We start from the raw sequence: 21,186 nt of genomic DNA on the forward strand, positions 1-21,186 counted from the left end.
GCGCCACCGGCGGGGTTCTGGCCTGAGGGCGCCGCCGGCGCCTCGGGGGCTGCGCGGACCCCGAGGCCCAGCGGAGGCGGACCGGCAGGACCGCGGAGAGGCCCGCGCAGCTCAGGGCAGCTTCAAAACGGGCGCGCCGGCCGCGCTCCCAAAGAAGGTCGCCTACGTCGTGCGTCACCGCGACGCGTGGCGTCATCACGGCGGCCCCGGGCGCCGCAGGCCGGCGTGCACGGGACCGGCTGGGGCCTCGCCGGGGGGCTGTGCGGGGATGTAGGGGCTTTGCGAGGATGGGGACGCAAGAGCGGCGGCCGCCGGACGTGACCACGTTCTGCTTTTAGGCTTTTTTCGGGGTGCGGCACACGCCCGCGAGACCGGAGGGCCGCGGAAGTGGGAGCATGCGCCGCGCGTGCGTGCTGGCCGTGGTGGTGGGGCGGGGGGGGCGGAGGGGCGGGGTGAGGTGGCGATGTAGCCTGCCGGGTCGGCCATGCGCAGTACGTGCCAGCCGGGAGCGAGCCGGCATGGCGTCTGCCGGGCAGACCACGGGCGGCCATGCGCAGTGGGTGCCCACCGGGAGCGCGCGCGGGCATGCGCAGTGCGTGCCCGCCGAGCACAAGAACGCGACTGCGCGCTGCGGCTGTCGAGAGCGAGCTCGAGGCTGGGGCTGCAGATTTCATAAGTAGGCAACCCCGTTTACGTTAATTTTGTTTCTCACACGGTAAGGAAGGTTTGGAGACGTAGATCTCTTAAAAATTGGATGCTTAGCGTGAGAACGTACTGCTTTTGTAATTGCAAAAATAATAAATCTCTTTTGCCGGAGGTGAAATTAGTTACTGAAATGGCCTTTTGCACCCCCCCCCCCCCAGTAGCCTATTTCCGTTTGTGCTTTTAACAGACTCGTTCAGTCACGCACGTTGCACTACATGCACCTCCTTCCTTTTGTGTCTCAAAGTTGTTTTCTTCTTCCTAACGTGATTTTGCAAAAAAAAAAAAAAAAAGTTTTCACTGGGGTCTGCTCCCTCTTTTAGGGGTACTTTGAAGGTTTTACGAGCTGGATTCTGCTTCTCAGCAGTATAAGTATATATAGCTAGGCTTACTAACCCTCTGGTTTTATTTTGTGTGTGTGATGATTTCAAACCCAGTCTGTGTTTCGTACCTGCAGATAAAAATCGGCGTATGCTCTCTTCGGGAGGGCGCCATAACGCAGGAATTCTGTGAAGTTGTTTCTGTTAATTGGGAAGCAAAATGCTTGTGTGCCATACTGTCATTTCTGGAGAGAAGTAAATATTAATACAGATGGTCCTTTGGGTTTATCACATACAGACATCTTGTCCAGGAACAAATGCGCCTTTCACCCCGGGTCTGCGAAGGAGCTGCCACTCACTGCCCCGTGCATCGCTGTGGTTTTGGCGGGGAAAGGGCTTTTTTGAGCGCCTGCACAAGGTGGCTTTATACGCCCGGGGCCCGGGGCGCAGTGGTGGGGCCCAAGGCAGTGCCTGTGCGGTTGCCAGCCGGACAGAAATAAGGTCCGGGACAGAAACAGAATGCACCCTCAGTATGTACTGGCCCCCGCAAAGATCCTGGCCTGGGAGGACAAACGTGCTGTGGGGCCCCGAGACTCCCCCCCCCCCCCCCCCGGGGCCAGGGTTGTGCACCGTCGCCTCTAAACAGGAGTAAAGTCTGCTGATTACAGGAAGGATGCCCCCCCCCCCCCCCGGTGCTGCCTGACTTCCAGGGGGTGTCAAGAGGCTCCCAGGAGAGACGGGTGGGGGTGGGGAGCGTGTCAGTGGAGAGGTAGATTCCAGAAGATTCTTCATTCGGGGGGTGGGGGGCAAGGAACAGCTGGGTCAACTTCCCTGGGGTATTATCCAGGGGGAGGTTGGAGAGGAGGGTGCTCGCATGGTTCGCAGGCACCTTCGTTCATCCACCTGAGTGCAGTTCCCTCTGTGGACAGCCCCCCTGGCCCCTCGAAGCAGCTGGTCTGCACGTCCTCAGCCTCCACAGGCAGACTCTCCTGCCTCCCTCACTGAGTAACATGAGTAACAAAATAACAATGTGCGTGCCTGCGGAGCCGAGGAGGCCGATGGCGCACTTGGGCTTGGGAAGGAAAGACGCCCCAAAGACAGCGCCCGCGAGGTTGCATCTCCCAGGTCCCCGGCTGACCCTAAGCTGCAAAGACGCCCGCTTTGTGCAGCTGCACAGGGCGATCGAGTGTAGTTCTACCGAGTGTGTTCCTCCAAAACGAGTTGCTTTTTCTTCTCTTGAACAAGCTTTGTTTCTATCCTTAAAACGAACCCCAGCATAGCCGTCAATGTGCATGTGTTTGATTTCGAGAGACTTCCTGTCAAAAGCTAACGAGGACCCATTTGAACTTGTGTCAGAGCGTCTTCGGATTGGCCTGTCTGCATGCTATTTATGAATTCTGCTTCTCTCTTCCTCAGTTTTTTTTGGCTGCACTTTGCTCCTCACGGATTTCCTTTCCAACATTTGGTTTTGTCTCTTGCTCAATGAGACGTCCTTTCGTACAGTTTGGAAGGGTAGGGGTCTGCTCTTTTCCTGTGTCAAGCCTTGAACACTCAGCAACGGTGGGGAGAGCTGACGGGCACCTTCCATGATGTTGCATTGTCGTCGCTGGATCGTTTCCTTCTTGGGAGGCAGCCCGTCTCCCCTGCACCCCCTTCCTTGTGGGACTCAGACGGCCCAGGACCCAGCATCACTGCCTCTCCCTTGATTCAAAGCAGGGTGGTTCTCCCGTGATAGGTTTCCAGAGGCAGAACCATGGATGAAGTGGCCTTGGGAAGTTTTTGCAGCAAAGGCTGTTTAGCGTCATTGGGTTTTGTTCTACTGGTGTCACTGCCCCCAGGACAAAAAGCAGAGAGAACATCCATTAACACTTTCCAACCTAAGCAATGGGATTTTAGGTAAAATGCCCTATGGACCTGGTAATTGAAAAGTAATTTTAGTTTGTTAGCTCCTGTTTTAATAAGCTTCCAAAGAAGGGGCCGCCAGGCTGGCTCAGCCAGAGGAACAAGCAACTTTTGATCTCGGGGTTGTGAGTTCCAGCCCCACGTGCCTGGGGAGATTGCTTGAAGATAAAAATCTTTAAAAAGATTTCGGAGACAGATAAAAATGTTGAGCAAAACAACAAAAATGAAACAAATTTATGGCAGCTCTAAACAAACTAAAGAGAATGGAAAAATCATAAATGCTTAAAAAAAGACTGGAGGTTGTTCAGATTTGCCCTTTCATCCACAGGAAAGAGTTTTACAGAGGTTATGCACGTGTGCGTTTTTTGTTTTTTTTTTCAGACGTCTGTCTATTTTCCTGATTCAAGAGCCCAGTTTTATTTTTGAGTTATGTTTAATTTTTTTAATGTTTATTTTTGAGAGAGAGAGAGGGAGAGAGTGCAAGCAGGGGAGGGGCAGAGAGAGAGAGAGGGACACACAGACTCCGAAGCAGGCTCCAGGCTCCGAGCTGTCAGCACAGAGCCCGACGCAGGGCTGGAACTCATGTATGTAAGATCGTGACCTGAGCCAGTCGGACGCTCAACCGACTGAGCCACCCAGGCACCCAACTTATTTCTGTTTCAATTTACTTACAGTGTATTTATTTTGCTGGAACGCAGCATGATTAAACTGCCTCCTACTGGGTTTCTGAGAGTATGGTACGAGCCTGAGGACACACATAAATAAAAGTTCATGATCTCAAAGGTTTCCTAGTCTAATGGGGTGGGAGCGGCAATTTATATAATTAGGCAACTCAGTGCACAATTACATGGTAGAATGTGCAAGTGTGAGGAGAGAAAGAGACAAATATGGGGAAAGGATCAGAATGTCTGCATTTGATAAATTACAACCCAAAAGACACCAACCAGTTCAGGCAAGAATGGGCTGCTTTGCAATCAGAATTGTAGAGACAACATGGAGAACTTTAAAACTGCAGGGTTGAGGGGCGTCTGGGTGGCTCAGTCGCTTAAACGTCCGACTTTGGCTCGGGTCGTGATCTCGTGGTCTGTGAGTTCAGGGCCTGGACTGGGCTCTGTGCTGTCAGCACAGAGCCTGCTTGGGCTTCTGTCTTCCTCACTGTCTGCTCTCACCCAGATGCGTGCACGCTCTCAAAAGAAACAAACACTTAAAGTCTGGCAGGTGAGTCTGGGCACGGAGTGCATGATTCATTTTATGCGAAATGTCCAGAATACACAAATCCATGCAAACAGAAAGATTAATGGCCCTCAGCTGCTGGGGAGGGCGCTGGCCATTGATGCCTAAGGGGACAGCGTGTCCTTTCGGAGGGGCTGAGAATGTTCTGGAACCAGACGGAGCTGGGGGTTGCACAACTTTGGGAGAGTGTTAAATGCTCCTGAGATGTACAGTTTGAAGTAGTTATCTTTACATTATGTGAGTTTCCCCTCAATTTTTAAATTTTTTTAAATGTGTTTTTATTTTTAGAGACAGAGAGTGCATGTGGGGGAGAATCAGAGAGCGAGACACAGAATCCGAAGCAGGCTCCAGGCTCCGAGCTGTCAGCACAGCGCGCAATGCAGGGCTTGAACCAGCCTTATTTAAAGGATGAAGCGACCAGGCATTTGCAGATGTTGGCCGGCGGGGCCGTCACCTGAAAATCAGGTGAACGTGCTCACAAGCCGAGTGTGGGCCTGAAAAGCGAAACTTTTGTTCTTATGTAAGTGACTGTTCCCCCCACCCTGGCTGTGCGTGTTCAGTGGCAACCGCAAAAGTTATGTCCACGTCTCGACTTTCAAACCTGGGAAGGGGACCCTCATTCGAAATAGGTCTTTACAGATGTGATGAAGTGAAGGATCTGACATAAGACCGTCCTCTATCACAGTGGTCCTGTATCCAATGACAATGTCCTTACGAGAGAGAAGAAGAGAGACAGACACAGAGGAGAAGCCATGTGAAGGCGGAGGCAGAGACAGGAGGGACCCAGCCACGAGCCCAGGGATGCCTGGAGCCCCAGAAGCTGGAAGAGGCAGGAAGGACCCTCCTCTGGAGCCTCAGGAGGGAGTACAGCCCTGCCTGGATCTCAGTGGTCCTGCCCCACCAGGATCACGATCCCTGCCCTGCCTGGATGTCAGACTTCTAGTCTCCAGAGCTGGGAGAGCATGAATTCCTGTGGTTTTATGCACCCAGGTTATGGGAGTTTGTTATGGATGCCCCAGGAACTAACACCCTGGGTCCTTGTTAAAACAGGAAGACTCTAGTGAAATAAAACCAGGCATCTGTGCTTTGATCCAGCTGGTACGAGTGGCCCTCAAGGAGGCTTGAGCTACTCTGTCTAATGAGTACACTTTGCCCATTTTGTGTAGTTTAAACATCGGGGGAAAGTCCAAGGAGATCAGTCCTTCTCCCAAAGAATGCCCGGGGAAGCCTGGTACTGGGTCTCATGAGAGAGCGTGAGGTTTCTGTGTTTTTTTGTTTGTTTGTTTTGTTTTTGTTTTTGTTTTAAGAGGTATCGGTCTGTCTTTGCTCTGCACGTGGCGTGGAAACCTACTTCCACGCTCCAGAGAGTGAATCTCTCTGGGTTGGGGCAGGAGTGGAGGAAAAGGCTGGCTGTGTCCTCTCCTTGAGGTTGAATGGCTACGATGCTCAGTGCAGCACAAAGAGCACAGGACGGACACGTGGGCACCGTCTCTGTGCCCGGGGTCCACGGGGGACGTGGGAGCCCCCTCAGGGCTCCGCCTTCTGGCCTCCAAGCACGAAACTTCCTGGAGGTGCTTTGCCTCGTTTTTAATTCATCGAGACTGCTTCCTGATGCGTCAGAGGAAGGCCACAGACCTTGACAAATACCTCTTTGTCCCGTGCTCAGCACTCGTTTGGAGAAATAAAAGTTACATTGGAAAATGCCCCCTTTTCCGTCTTCATCTCTGATGGAATTCGCTGCTGACCCCCTGGTTCCCCATGGCTCCGTTTCAGGGTTTGATGATACGGAAAATAATTTTGTATTTGGATAATAAAATTTCCTTACTCGCCTTCCGCAACCTTCAACTCAATTTCCTGTCCCCGGAGACACTGTATATTACAGAATAGAATCCAATTCCTTATTCGTAGGGAAAAAGTTCCAATTTAATCTGAATATTCAGTGCTTTGCACTGGTCAGGGTGATGGATGGCGTATGGAAATGCTTCTGGTTCAGGTAATCAAACGGCAGAATGCACTCCGGTATTGAAAGAAATAATGAAGTCTATTCAATATTCTATAAAGTGCAGAAATGCACATTACGCCGTGGAGACCCTGCGTCCGGTTATTACCTTACCAGCACCAGCTCCGTCACCAAAATACATAAATAAATAAACAAATAAAGGGTGGCCCCCAGTGGAGAATTAAAGTGCACATTATACTGTGGAGACCCTGATAAGCACCTGCGGAAGGGGGGGGAGATTAGCCCCTTGGGGGTGACGGAGAATTACGGGCACCCCGTTACGCGTACATCCCGCGGCAGGTTGGAAGACGATGCCACGCCTGTGGCCCAGAAATCGGGGGTGTGGGCAGGATTGGGGTGCTTGAGCAGAACATGGTGTCCGGGTCAAGAATCAGCAGCTGAAAATGACAAGACTGGGGCCCGGCTGTGGGCAGAGCCGGGCGCGTGAGGCCGGGATCGTGTCCGTCCTCAGGGAGATGCTGGGGACAGACGCAGACCGCGTCGTTTCCCGTCGTGCTGCTCCTGTGACTCAGCCGACTTGGGCGTTGTTAGCGATAATAATCACCAGCACCCGGCTCCTAGTGAGACATGCCTCCCACCGCGATCTCTGAGTGGGGTCTTTGGCTTACGCCGGAACGCGGGGTGCTGAGCTGCTTTGTTCCCGCTCCGCAGACAGCTGACACGTCAGAGGGAAAACACGCGTGCAGACCAGCTCCGCAGCGGGGAAGCCTGGCTTTCTGGGGGTGTTTCCAGAAGGAAGACTTTGCCTATCAAAGTCCCACCCGGACACGTGGATCTGGACATCCAGGGTCCCACGTACAAGCAGGGGCTGACTCCAGCCTCGTACGTGCTGGACGGCAGGGCGGACCATTGGACCCCCAGACCCGGGCGGGAGGGCAGAGCTGACCTAGGTGCCAGAGCGACCTCCGTGACGTCACCGCCCCTGGTCTGCTCACAGACGCGACTTCACAGTGGCCTGGACGCGGACCCCGCTCTCCAGTGACCCTTGTGACCCGGGGCTGCGTGAACTTTTTCTTTGTGTCACCACTTTGCTGGCCCCTCCTCACCTGGACACAGGTGGGAACCCAGGTGTTCCAGCAACCCTGCCCGGCTGGCCACACTTGTCTCCTGGGCTCGACAGAGGTGCCGTGACGCAGGGATTAGGGCTGTGGGGGTTTTGTTGCGACCCCGGCTCCCGCCAGCCTCGGTCCTGGGGCTCCGGGTCGCCTCTGACGGGCCAGCCGACACGGGCTGGGTCTGTCCCTTCCGTGGCTCCCTGAGCTACTCACGTGCCTTTGGCACATCTCTTCCTGGGCCTCTCAGAACACCGCGTGACCGCCTACAACGCTTCCATTTTCGAACTTTTATTTAAAATATTTTGTTTAGGGGCGCCTGGGTGGCTCAGTCGGTTAAGCGTCCGACTTCAGCCAGGTCACGATCTCGCGGTCCGTGAGTTCGAGCCCCGCATCGGGCACTGGGCTGATGGCTCAGAGCCTGGAGCCTGTTTCCGATTCTGTGTCTCCCTCTCTCTCTGCCCCTCCCCCGTTCATGCTCTGTCTCTCTCTGTCCCAAAAATAAATAAATGTTGAAAAAAAAATTAAAAAATAAAATAAAATATTTTGTTTAGGTAAAACTCACATAACATAAAACTAGCTATTTTATTTTATTATTTGTGTATATATTTTGAGAGAGCAAGACACTGTGCACGCACACGAACAGGGGAGGGGCACAAAGAGAGGGAGAGAATCCCTAGCAGGCTCCACACTGTCGGCGCAGAGCCCAGCGTGGGGCTCGAACCCGTGAACCATGACATCATAGCCTGAGCCCAGAGCAAGAGTCAGACGCTTAACCGACTGAGCCACCCAGGCACCCCCAAATTAACTATTTTCAAGTGACCAGTGGCATTTATCACATTCACATACGGTGTGGATGCCACCCCTCTCTGGTTCCAAAACACATCCATTCCCCAAAAAGGAGACCCCGTCCCCTTGCCAGTCACTGTCCTTCCCCTGCCCCAGCCCCTGGTGACCAGGAATCTGCTTCCTGTCCGTGACCTGGCCTGCTTGTGGACATTTCGTAGGAACAGAATCACATGCTCTGTGTCTGCTTCTCTCCCTGAGCGTTGTGGTTTCCGGATCTGTCTACGTGGCCGCATTGTCAGAACTTTCCTCCTCTTCGTGGCCAAGTAACAGTCCCACAAGAGGATGGACCACACTTGATCTGTTCCTCTGTCTACACACGCTCAGGCTGTTTCTGCTTCGTGCCTGCTCTCACTCATGCGGCTGTGAGACGCGTCACCCCGCTGTGTCCCTGTCTTCCTCCTGGTGACAAGGGCTCTGCCTCACCCTCTCTGGGCCTCAGTGTCCTTCTTGGTGACACCCTCAAGGCCCTCACCTTGCAGATTCCGATGAGCATTTGGCGACCTGACAAGAGAAAAGCCCGCAGAACCATTCTGCAATCTCAGAATAGCATTCTATTTGGAAATCGGGTCTTTGCAGACGTGAGTGAAGGAACTCTAGGTGAGTTCACCTGGATGATGGTGACCCTAAATCCAATGACAGGTGTCTTTACAAGAGACAAAAGAGGGGAGACACAGACACAGAGGAGAAGCCACACACAGATGGAAGCAGAGACGAGAGGGACGTGGCCAAAAGCCCAGGGATGCCTGGAGCCCCAAAAGCTGGAAGAGGCAGGAAGGACCCTCCCTGGAGTCTCTGGAGGGAGCACAGCCCTGCCCCGCCTGGATCTCAGCGGCCCTGCCCCGCCTGGATCTCAGAGGTCCTGCTCCTCCTGGATCTCAGTGGCCCTGCCCCCCCAGGATCTCAGGGGTCCTGCCCTGCCTGGATCTCAAGGGTCCTGCCCTGCCTGGGTCTCAGCAGCCCTGTCCCACCTGGGTCCCAGACTCTGCCCTCCAGAGCTGGAAGAAGATGGCTTCCTGTGGTTGTAAATTCCCAGTGTGGAGTCATTTGTTGTGACCAACCCCGGAGGCTCACACAGTACCCGTGTTCACTGTGGCCACAGAACCTACATACCTACAACAAGCCCTCAGTCACTCACCGTCAACACCCCGTCTGGCCCCCTTAGAAGATGAGCTGTCTCATCTCTGGAACTCCTGGGGGTCATGAGGTACAGCCTTTAAGTAATGGGGGAGGGGGAATCTTCTATTTGATTCCATTGCATGGAGCCAGAAAAACATCATTGCGGAGCTTGAGCAGAATTGCCCTCCTTGAGGTTGGTGGGGTCACCTGTGTTGGTGGAAGAGATACAGGGAAGGCACCTAACGGGGGGTGGCTAGGTCCCCTCCACCCTGCAGGCTGCCGGTCTTTATTTTAATGTAATGAACAGATTGCATGGCTTTTGCACGCTGCCTTAGATGTCTTCAGAAGCGAATTGTTGCTGCGCTCAGATAGCTCAGGGACCTTCACAAGATGCGGTTCCAAATCCTCCCTCCATAAAACTCTTGCGAAAATAGCCCCCCACAGCGAGCGCTGCTCTCCAGCACTGTAAGACCCGTAATGGTGAAAAAATCGAAAGCAGTCGAGACGATCAAGAATGGAATGTGTTCAGTGAGTTTTGATAGGTTTACTCTGGACAGTCTGCAGGGTTGCACACGATGACAATGGCTACAAGCAAGCACAGAGACCGCAGGATATGTGCTTGTTACAGAGGCAAAGGGGATGGTTACGTAGCAAAGCAGGATGTGTGCTCTGTCAAAATAGCCTCTGAGAAACCAGGAGGTAATCCTCAAAGTGAGAATCATTTCCGTTAGCGTGGTCGAGAGAGGTAGTAAGTGATTTAAAAAATGTTCTCTCCGTCTCCCAAATTTCCCATAGTGATACCCGCACGGGCTAAATATTAATCTGCGTGAAAATTGTTTTGGAAAAGCATAGGCTATAAATAACTTTGGGAAAGAAAAGGGCAGAAGGCAATCTCACTGTCCTCAGCAATGTACGGCATTGGAAGACAGCTCACAAATTTGTCTTTAAGGAAGAAAAGATTGTTTTCTGGATAATTCTTTAGTCTAATGAAAGCCGCACAGGCAGGACTCTTGCTAGGGCATACATCTGCCCCTGAAAAATGAGGCAGAAACTCTTAGGATCTGGGATGTGATACTGTCTTCTGTGTCCGTCAGCATAAAGGCAGCCAGTCGGTGCTTGCTGTGGTAAATGCTGTTTTTTTTCCTGATGAAGACCTACATTTGACCCCGAGCATTTTTCTTAACGACATGGGGCTGTATTTCAGATAGCCAAAGTGAGTGATTTGGATCATTTCTTTTTCTTTTTCCTCTTTCTTTTTCTTTCTTTCTTTCTTTCTTTCTTTCTTTCTTTCTTTCTTTCTTTGAGGGTTATAAAAGACATACAGACTGATTGGAGAGAACTTGAAAAATATGGGCCCAGGATAAAGAGAACAAAAATCTCCAGTCACGATCTCCTCTTCCACCCCCCACCCACCCGGAAAAGACAGTGACTGTAGGTCTTTCTGTTTCCAGACGTGAATAATCTTGATTAAGGACTGGTTACTGCACACAGCGTGAGGGCAGAAACGGGCTTGCTGTTCTTGGGGAGGGGTGGCGACGCAAAGGGGGTGTCTCTGATGCTGTGAAGGACTGTTCCAGAGGGTCTCGCTGGCTCCTCTCAGCTGCGCAGTCTGGAGACACAAAACACTGGGAATTAGCCCCGAAAACGTGGGGAAGGGTCCCAGGCACAGAATGCATCCAGGGGGCGGGTCTTGAGGCAGGAATGAGCTCCCTGTGTCTGGGCAGAACCAAGGCTCTTGGCTGGAGCCCACGGGCCGAGATAGCATGCTGGTGTGTGAGCTGTGCCGGCTGGTAGGGCCTTGTCATAATGGGGATAGGGAGCCCCTGGGAGTCGTGTCACACACAGGGGACGCCGTGCAGTTTGTACTTGGTCTGCTGGTTTCTCAAGGGTTAAACATAGACTTGGCCTTTGACCCAGAAATTCTGCTGCTTAGGTACAACGGGACTGAAATGTGATATAAATGCTTGTCTGCGGTGGGGTCACATGGCTGTGTGTGTGTGTGTGTGTGTGTGTGTGTGCATGTGTGCGTGTGAGAATCTCTAAATGTCCTACCTACTCAGGAAGGAATTATGGCGAGGTAAACACGTGTAATGGGTCAAATGGGGGCTACCCAAGAGAAATGTACATATCCTAACTTCCAGAACATGGAATGGGAGGGAGACAGCTAGGAGCCCAGGGATCCTTGGAGCCCCAGAAGCTGGAAGAGGCAGGAAGGACCCTCCCTGGAGCTTCTGGAGGGAGCACAGCCTTGTCCCACCTGGTGTCAGGGGTCATGCTCCACCTGGATCTCAGCAGCCCTACCCTGCCTGGATCTCAGTGGCCCTGCCCTGCCTGGATCTCAGCGGCCCTGCCCTGCCTGGATCTCAGCAGCCCTGCCCTGCCTGGATTTCAGAAGCCCTGCCCCACCTGGATCTCAGCAGCCCTGCCCCTCCTGGATCTCAGACTTCTGGTCTCCAGAGCTGGGGGAGGATGAGTTCATGCTGTTCTAGGACCCCAGTGTGTGGTCATTTGTCATGTGGCCAGGGGGCACTCATACACTGGGGATCCCTGGGAAGAGAACACAGCATGGAGGCCCGACTCTGTGTACAAGCAGAAGTCCAGGATGATGGTCTTAAACAGCACTGTGGGGGCGACTTGGGACAAACTGACCAGCCTGGGCTACCCCCCCCCAACATCACAGTGCCATCCCATGGCTCGGGAGGACGCCCCAACTTTGCCGGCCCCAGCCATGTGCTGTGTCCTCCTAAGCAGCCCGTATGGAAAGAATGCCCTTGCAGAGGACGGCTGAATTAAGGCGTGTTCTGGCAGCACGTAAGTCAGGTTATTTTAAGGGCTCTTGGTCATGCCCCAGAGGTTATGTACCAGCAGATTTCAGGAAATCATAGCCATGCATGGCATTAAAGCCGCATTACTGTCTGGCTCCAGAATCCGAAGCATGTAATTAACTCCTAATCCTCAGTGTCGAACGCCACCAGGCACTTCCATGGCAGAAACACACTGCTCTGTGAGCCTTTCTGGGAGTCGTGGGGGCACAGAGCTCCTCTGGGTCCAAGCAGACACAGTGCTGGGTGCATCCTGTCTACCCTGTGCTCACATCACAGATGGGACAAGAAGGTGTGGGGAACAGGGGGCCTGCTTCAGCCCCTGACATGCTCTCCCGGTGACACGATGGGCGACCTCTCAGAGTTGGTGACGTTTCTGAGGTTCACGTACAGCAGACGGCTTCCCTGGGAGCCACAGAACGTTCCCACGACCGTCAGTGATGCGGGTGGTTCAAGACCCATCTTGCCTGCACAGCTCGTGAACTTTCTGTCGAATTGCCTTTTGCTAACGGCCAGGACTGTGGCAGAGTCAGAACCGGGTTACACGAAAGAAGTGTGTTGTTAACTTCAGTCTCCTTTCTGACCGACTTGAAACCAAACCTGATCACATTGTCCAAGACGGTGCGAGATCTTTCCCTGGAAATGCACAAAGGCAATTGGCCCTTGAGTCTTTGAAAGGTAGCACACACGACGGGTCTGATTTTCCTTCCGGACACGGGGTGAAAACGAGATGTAGGTAGATGATAGATGGAAGGAAAGAGAAAGAAAGAAAGAAAGAAAGAAAGAAAGAAAGAAAGAAAGAAAAGAAAGAGAGAAACAGAGAAAGAAAGAGAGAAACAAAGAAAGAAAGAAAGAGAAAGAAAGAAAGGAAGAAAGAAAGAAATAGAAAGAAAGGAAGAAAGAAAGAAATAGAAAGAAAGAAAGAAAGAAAGAGAGAAAGAAAGAAAGAAAGAGAGAAAGAAAGAAAGAGAAAGAAAGAAAGAAAGAGAAAGAAAGAAAGAAAGAGAGAGAGAAAGAAAGAAAGAGTGAGAGAAAGAAAGAAAGGAAGAAAAAGAAAGAAAGAGAGAGAGAGAAAGAAAGAAAGAAAGAGAGAAAGAAAGAAAGAGAGAGAGAGAAAGAAAGAAAGAAATAGAAAGAAAGAGAGAAAGAAAGAAAGAGAGAGAGAAAGAAAGAAAGAGAGAAAGAAAGAAAGAAAGAGAGAGAAAGAAAGAAAGAAAGAGAGAAAGAAAGAAAGAGAGAGAAAGAAAGAAAGAAAGGAAGGAAGAAAGAAGATAAATAGTATATAGATGGATGGATGGGTAGATAGACGATAGACATAAGGGGTGGATAGATCGATAGATAGATACGATGGACGGATGGATACATGGATGGATGGATGGACAGATAGATGATAGATATAATGGATGGATAGATACATGATAGATACATAGATAATGATGGATAGATTGATTAGGTAGATAGACACATATGATGGATGGATGGATGGATGGATGGATACAGATGATAGGTAGATAGATATGAGGGATGGATGATAGATACATGATACACAGATGAATAGATAGATGGACAGATGGATGCATAGATGGACGGATGGATGGACAGACGATAGACGGATAGAAAATGGACGGAGGGAGGGATGGATGAATGAATAGATTAGATAGATGATAGATAAAACGGATAGATAATAAATGGAAAGATTGAAAGTACAAGTATTTCCTTTACAGTCCATATAAACATACCACTGGTTCGTAAATCACATATGTGCACACAGAAAGACCCAGGGGAACATCTGAGGCTGTGAGTGAAAGTTTTCACTGGCGTCCAGATGAGCAAAGAGTTTCCAGTACACATACACGTATCCACAAAAATTATGTGCATTAGAACTATATATCTAATATTCCGCAACATTATATCATATGCATATAGAATTGAAAATATAATCATATCATATACTTATGTAATACATGAGTATGTAATATGTTACAGAAATGTATCATACGTGTATATACGTTGTATAACAGAACAGTTACAGATAATATGTGTATGCATATCCCGTAACAATATAACATAGTACACTCTATGATATATAATTTGGTATCTCTCTTTGCATTACTTTCATAACCCCATGAACTATCAAGATGGCTTTGAACTTTTGCACATGGATTTCGTCCCCACACCTGCCCCATGCCTCGAATTCCTCCCAGCTTTCTGCTGAGCCTCTCCAGGTGGCTGTCGGGTAGGGTCTGTGGACAGGTGCTGTCCTTCCCCCTGGGGGTGCAGAGGCGGCTGGCCTGATGGAGACTTTGCGAGCCTGGTGGGGGAGGGGTTTGGGGACAGAGCCTGCCTCTATGGCTTTGCCCTCCAACCTGTGGATTTTAGGTGCTGGCTGTGCGGCTTCTCTTGCTGTGGCCGGAGGAGCTCACTCTGTAGGGGGATCCTGTGATGGTGGCCGGGCACCCTCAGGACACAAGGACTCTCTGCAGAGGCCACATGTGTGTGTGGGGGGTGTCCCCCAGAAATGACTCCAGGCCACTGGGTGGCACAAGGGTCCCCTGTCCGTGGGACTGTGCACCCAACTGCCTTCTGAGGAGTGATACATTTTCACCGAACGCTGAATCACTTCTGTCAGAAGCAGAGAGGTCCCCCTGTTCACGCATTCCACAGGTTGTGCCCATGGCGCGTGATAACCCCACTCCCACAGGCTGCAAGGGCACCGGGGAACCTGCCTGCGCGTCCGACCTCAGGAACAGGCACATCTTAGGATAATTATGGTGCCGTGTGACCCATGTGACAATCGGGGCATAGAGTGGATGGCAGTGGGACTCGGGGCTCCGCGTCTGCAGGGACCGCAGGTGTGTAAATGCAAGATTGCAACACAGCTAGGTGCACAAGGCCCGGGTCACCGTCGTTGGGGCTCCCAGGAGGGAACCCTCGGCGGGTGCTGAGTGCCGGGAACACCACCAAGCTGCATTTCTAGCTCTCGAAGCAGAGATTGTGGTCAAGATGCACATAATCATAGTGACAGACAGCAGACAGAAGACTTTTTGTTTTGTCGTTTGTTTTAATTTTTTAATGTTTATTCATTTTTGAGACAGAGACACAGAGCACAAGCAGGGGAGGGGCAGAGAGAGAGGGAGACACGGAATCCGGAGCAGGCTCCAGGCTCCGAGCTGTCAGCGCAGAGCCTGATGCAGGGGTTGAACTCAGGAACCGCGAGATCATGACCTGAGCCGAAGTTGGATGCTGAAATGACTGAGCCCCCCAGGCGCCCCTAAAAAAATTTCTTTTTTTGGCCCCTAAATTTTTTTTAATGTTTATTTATTTTTGAGAGAGAGAGAGAGAGAGAGAGAGAGAGAGAGAGAATGAGCAGCGACAGCAGACAGAGGAGACACACAATCCGAAGCAGGCTCCAGTTCTGAGCTGTCAGCACAGAGCTCAACATGGGGCTTGAACCGTGAACCGTGACATCATGACCTGAGCCGAAGTCAGATGCTGAATGACTGAGCCCCCAGGCCCCTAAAAAATTCTTTTTTGGCCCTAAATTTTTTAATGTTATTTTTTTGAGAGAGAGAGAATGAGCAGTGACAGCAGACAGAGGGACACACAATCCGAAGCAGGCTCCAGGTATGAGCTGTCAGCACAGATCCGCACGGGCTTGAACCCGTGACATCATGACCTGAGCCGAAGTCAGATGCTGAAATGACTGAGCCCCCCAGGCGCCCCTAAAAAAATTTCTTTTTTTTGGCCCCTAAAATTTTTTTAATGTTTATTTATTTTTGAGAGAGAGAGAGAATGAGCAGGTGACAGGCAGACAGAGGGAGACACACAATCCGAAGCAGGCTCCAGGTTATGAGCTGTCAGCACAGATCCCGACACGGGGCTTGAACCCGTGAACCGTGACATCATGACCTGAGCTGAGGTCAGATGCTGAAATGACTGAGCCCCCCGCCCCCCCCCCCCCCGGTGCCCCTTGTTTGTTTTAAGATGAAAACATCACTGTGAGTCCTCGGGACGAACAGGTCAACGCAAAGGCGTGGACGGCAGACGGGCTCCCGCGTCTGGTCGGGTGGAGGCTGTAGGACGGTGTCTCTCCTCGTGTGTCCCGTCCCAGCAGCTGTGCCCACAGAGGCTGGACTAGATGCTCCCAAGCCCGCATCTCCCGGATGCCTTGCACATCCCAGCGGGACAGGTTATTTCTGGCCACAGCACAAGTGGGCTGGATGTCGACACTCTAAAAAGATCCCACGCAGAGCGGGCGGCGGCGTCGGGGGCGCATACCTCCGCGAGGCACTTGACAGCGGGCGACCCGAGTGGCTCTATTTCTGGCGAACAGGTGGAGGAAGAGGAAGGATGAGGCCCCGTGGCCGTGCTGGTGTGGGCGGTGACACAGAGGGATTCCTGCACGGGCTAACATCTCTGCGGTTTGGGCACCGTGCACCCAGCTCGTGAGAGAGCGCGTGAAACCTGTGATGTCGGGGTCTGAGGCCACAGCCCCAGCACGATCCAGGCTGGCTTTCTGCAGAGGCCGCTCTTGTCCTCAAGGGGAACAGTAGGTGTCCCCCTCCCATCCTGGCCGTCTTCCTGCTGTGTCTGAAGGTGCCTCCTTCCCACACTTTTCCTGGCACACCAACTCACTTGCGAGCGGGGGCCCTCTTGGCGGTCAATAAATCCTCTAGTCCCTGACGCATTGTTTAGAGTTAAGGCCCTCTTACTTCCCCTTGGGCACGGTCATGTCCCCACATTCTTTCTTTTTTTAAGTTTATTTATTTTGAGGGAAAGACAGAATGTGTAGGGGAGGGGCAGAGAGAGAAGGAGAGAGAGAATCCCAGGCAGGTTCCGCACTGTCAGCGCAGAGCCCGACATGGGGCTCGAACCCACGAGCCCCGTGACTGAACCGAAATCAAGAGTCAGAGTCTTAACCTGCTGAGCCACCCAGGCACCCCTCCCCAGATGCTTTCCTCAGAGTTACTAACACAGGGCTGCTTCTGATCACCAACCATCCCCAAAAGATCCTCCCTCCTTGGCCTTGGCACCTCACCCCTGCCCTGCCTGTGGTCCTTTCGGAACTCAAGAGACTCACGGGGACTCACGTTCTCACGTAGACCCCAAGGAAAGCCAGGGAGATGTACCTTCGAGGAGCTCCCAGTTCGGGGGAAACTGGTGAACAGCAGGATGATATGCTTGGGGACTGCCAGCAATGTGGGGGAGGTGGCGGTTCCAGCAAGGGAGGAGGAGGTGGGGTGAGGGGGTAGGAGCCCATTCTACACAGAAGAGACAGCCCATGCAAAGGGATGGACGCAGGGACTGAGAGATGTGTGCCGTTCACATCCGTTACGGGCTGAGCTGTTTCCAAAAACTCACGTGTTGGAGTCCTAATGCCCAGGACCTCAGCACGTGACCGAATTTGGACATGCAGTCCTTTTAGAGGTAATCAAGTCCAAACGAGGGCATGCTGGTGGGGCCTGATAGGTCTGGTGTCCTTGTAAGAAGGGGACATTTGGCCATGCACGTGCACGTGGGGGGAAGACATGTGAAGACAGAGGCGGAGATGGGGCCGGGGATGCGTCCATGCACCAAGGGACGCCAAGAATCACCGGCTGCTCCAGACATCGGGAGAGGAACGGCTTCACCCTCAGAGCCCCCAAGAGGAGCCAACCCTGGTCTGCCTGGATCTGAGGTGTCTGGTCTCCAGAAGGGAGGTGATGGATTCCTGCTGCTTTAAGACCTGCTTCCATGCATTCAGCCGTAACGCACCTCATCATACGCCTGGAAACATTTGTGGTTTTCCTGAAGGCTACTTTTGCTGGGTATGGAATTTGAGGCTGGGTTAGCGATACATTCTTTCAGCTGTCACACGTCTCGTCATATGCCTGGAAACATTTGCGGTGTTCCTGGGAGCTACTTTTGCTGGGTATGGAATTCGAGGCTGACAGTTTTCTTAGCACCACTGCCTTCTTTTCTGCACTGTTTCTGACAGGACGTCTGCCTTCAGGGCTGTCTTGGTCTTAGGTATATGCCATGTCTTTCCCCACTTCTGACTCCTTTCAAGATTTTCTCTTCATTCTGGTTTGGAGCAGTTTGATTACAACATACCCTGATGTCCTTTTCCTCGTAGCTTGTGTGCTTAGAGTTTGTTAGAATTCCTAGTTTTGGGATTTACAGTTTTCACCAAATCTGGGAAGTTTTCGGCCACTATTTTTTCAAACTTTTTTTCTGTCTCCGTCTTCCATGACTCCGTCTCTCTCTCAACCTGCTCTCTTCATTTACACAATTTTCATACTTTCTGCATTTCATTTGAGATAGTTTTTATTCCTATATCTTCATATTGCTACATCTTCATGTTCACTAATCTCTGATTTTGTATCTGCTGTTAATCCCATTCGGTGTGTTTCATCTCACACGTTGTTATTACATCCGTAGAAGTTTGATTTGGTTACTTTTTATGTTCTGTGTGTATGTTTCTAGGTTCTGACTCTAGATTTAATGTGCCCTTTGGAGCACCACCCTAGCCTGTACTGACGGAGGGGACCTGGTTTTCGTCACTGCTGGGATGCCAGCCCCTAGAGAGTGCCTGGGACACGGTAGGTTTTTACTCAACACATCAATAAATGCATCAATGAGGTGGTCTGTTCTGGAGACAGTGCTAACAGATGAGCTGACATGGGGTTTCTCCTCGATGTAGCAGAGCCCCCCCCCCCCCCCCTCGGAACTCCCGCAGAGACCAGCACGCTCTGAAGGCATAAGTGCAGGTGCCCCGATTACCTGCTGTAGTCATCAGAATTCTGGAACATTCTGAAGCTGGCTGCTAGAACAGAGGGCCCTGCCCTCTTGGGAGTGAGTGAGGGGTGAGCCACGTGCCCACAGTTCCAGAGCCCGTGTCTTCCTGGTTGGGAAAATAACACCCCCTGAGTCTTTCTGCTCAGCAGTGCTATCTACCTGCACCCCATTTTAGGGATAAAATATCTGTGGAGAGACGTGTGTGCGAGTGTGTGACCGTGTGTGTATATGTGTGTGATGGTGTCTGTGGTTATATACATTTGTGTCGGCGCGTGACTGTGTGTGTGTGTGAGATCATGGATATTTGTGTGCGACCATGTGTGCGACTTTGTGACCGCGCACGTGTGTGTGTGCTTATGTGTGTGCGTGATTATGGATATTTGTGTGAGTGTGTGAGTGTGTGTTTCTGTGTCTTTTTGTGGTGTGTGTGTGCGCACGCATGTGTGTGTCTGCAGCTAGCGGGGAGGGGCGCTGCTGACCAGGTGACCCCAGGGAGCAAATTCACTGCCTTGCCGACTTCCCTCCCCCCATGCTCAGGAGAGGGCCCTCTGAGGCCAGGCAGGGACAGGCCGTATGGTTTTCTGTAGCCGGCGGGCACGTCATTTGACCGGATGATGCGTTCCTGTAGGCGGGGCTCCTCCAAGTGGGGGTGCATGGGGTAGAGCCGAGGGCTGAGGCTGGGCGCTGTGACCTGCGAGCGGGCAGATAGATGCTCTCCCTCTTCTCCCTCCCAAGCTCCCGCTCGCCTTGTCCTACCGCAGCGTGGCGGGCAGAGAGTCGGCTGTGGAAGCAGGGTGCAGGCACACGGGAGTCACTTCTGCGGTAACGTCTGGTGCTCTGTGCGTACCTGTGTGCTCCTAATGTTGCCACCATTCTTGTGCGGACAGGCGCCTTTGGCCAGGAACAAATAGGAGACGAGCGTCCCCAGTTGGGGCATTAGGGCTGCCCTCAAGGCTGCAGCTCCGACCTTGAGTCCGGTTATTAAAACTCTTTGTTATCGTGCTGTGCGTTGGAAGCAGGAATCGTCCTAAATCACAGAGGTGCGATTTTACCGCAGAAACAACATGTTTCGGGTGATGCAGGATGCCGACTCCCGGCACCCGTATCTCCGCGTCCTTTCTCCCGCCTCCCTCACAGACAGAGAGTCCACCATGGTGGGGTCAAGTCCTCTCCGAGACGAACGTGAATCGTCCCAGCCCCGCGCGTCTGCGTTCGAGGAAGGTGAAAACACAGCAGGTTGGTGCGGAATGCTGAGTGTTCTCGGAAGAAAAACGACCCCAGATTCAGCACAGCTGTTTCCATAGGGCTCAGAGCCACGCGGACGCATTTAATAAATAGAAGAATTTTTTAATCAAGTCAGGAGACAGGATGTATAAACTTTATTATTGATTACACGTTTGTGAAAGCCTTCTCAATAAAGCAGACTTGCTCCGCTCTGTCAGGTTTCCATTAGGCAGTTTAATCTGGGCAACGCTTACTTTATATTGTTCTTTCTGTTTTATTACCTCGTATTACACTACATCTTTGTAGCGGCGAATTGAATAGCATAATTGTTTTTTTTTTTTTTTTTTCCTTCCTGGGACAAAAATGTGCTTTTTGTTCCAGGAGGTAATAATTTTAGACGAAACTTAACCATTTTAATGGGGAAAAGTCGTACCAAAAAAATAAGACGTAGAAAAAGACCCCTTCATGGGCAGTTATGTCCCCCTTTTGATCTAAACCATTGTGGCAATCTGTGCGATTAGAAGCAGCCCCCGCGTTGTGGTTCCTGGTTTGTTACACACTTTACGGAGAACGTGGCTAATCGCATACAGCAGCGCTTTAATTTTATTGTGACAAAGTTCGGCTTTTCCATGATGCAGCAGGTGACCCACAGTCAATCAAGGGGCATCTAGACGTAATCTGTGGCCGGGCCACGCGCGGTGGTGGTGGCCCAGTCCAATTCCTGAGGTCTCCGGTTCATCGCTTATGCGTCCTGTGTGCGTCTGGAGATTTCCGTGTCACCTCACGTCCACCGCTTCCGTCCACACGGCCTCCTTCCTTCTCTCCTCTGTTGGGAGAACAGCAGGCTCGTTGTCAAGGTTACTCTACGTTAAAGGTGGGAAATGGAGAAACGGGGCGGGGCTCAGGCAGGGTCCCGGTGGACTTGGGCTCGGCCGAGGGACCGCTTCACCCCTCCTCGCCCATCCTGGGGTGCTCCGCTCCTGGGATGAGACACACCACGGGGGTCCTTCCACTCAGAGCGATTTGAGGGCCCCTCGCCTGTGGACCCCATTCTGACGAGGAAGGTGTCCAGGATCAGGGTGACTCTCTTGAACGTTACCATCTGTCCCTTCTTCTCTGCTACCCCAGGGGCAGGAGGACGTTCCCTCGTCTGGGCTCCAGGGACCCCC

At 52.0% G+C, this 21,186-nt stretch overlaps 1 long non-coding RNA gene across 1 annotated transcript; it reads left to right on the top strand.

The window, feature by feature from the left end:
- The first annotated feature begins 106 nt into the window (after positions 1-106).
- LOC106982068 (uncharacterized) lies at positions 107-20,227 on the top strand. Its single transcript, XR_008289982.1, has 3 exons — positions 107-715; positions 18,482-18,597; positions 19,931-20,227. It is a non-coding gene; the product is annotated as an uncharacterized LOC106982068 (long non-coding RNA).
- Positions 20,228-21,186: the final 959 nt, after the last annotated feature.

The sequence above is a fragment of the Acinonyx jubatus genome, chromosome X (assembly GCF_027475565.1).
Source record: "Acinonyx jubatus isolate Ajub_Pintada_27869175 chromosome X, VMU_Ajub_asm_v1.0, whole genome shotgun sequence".
NCBI lineage: Eukaryota > Metazoa > Chordata > Mammalia > Carnivora > Felidae > Acinonyx > Acinonyx jubatus.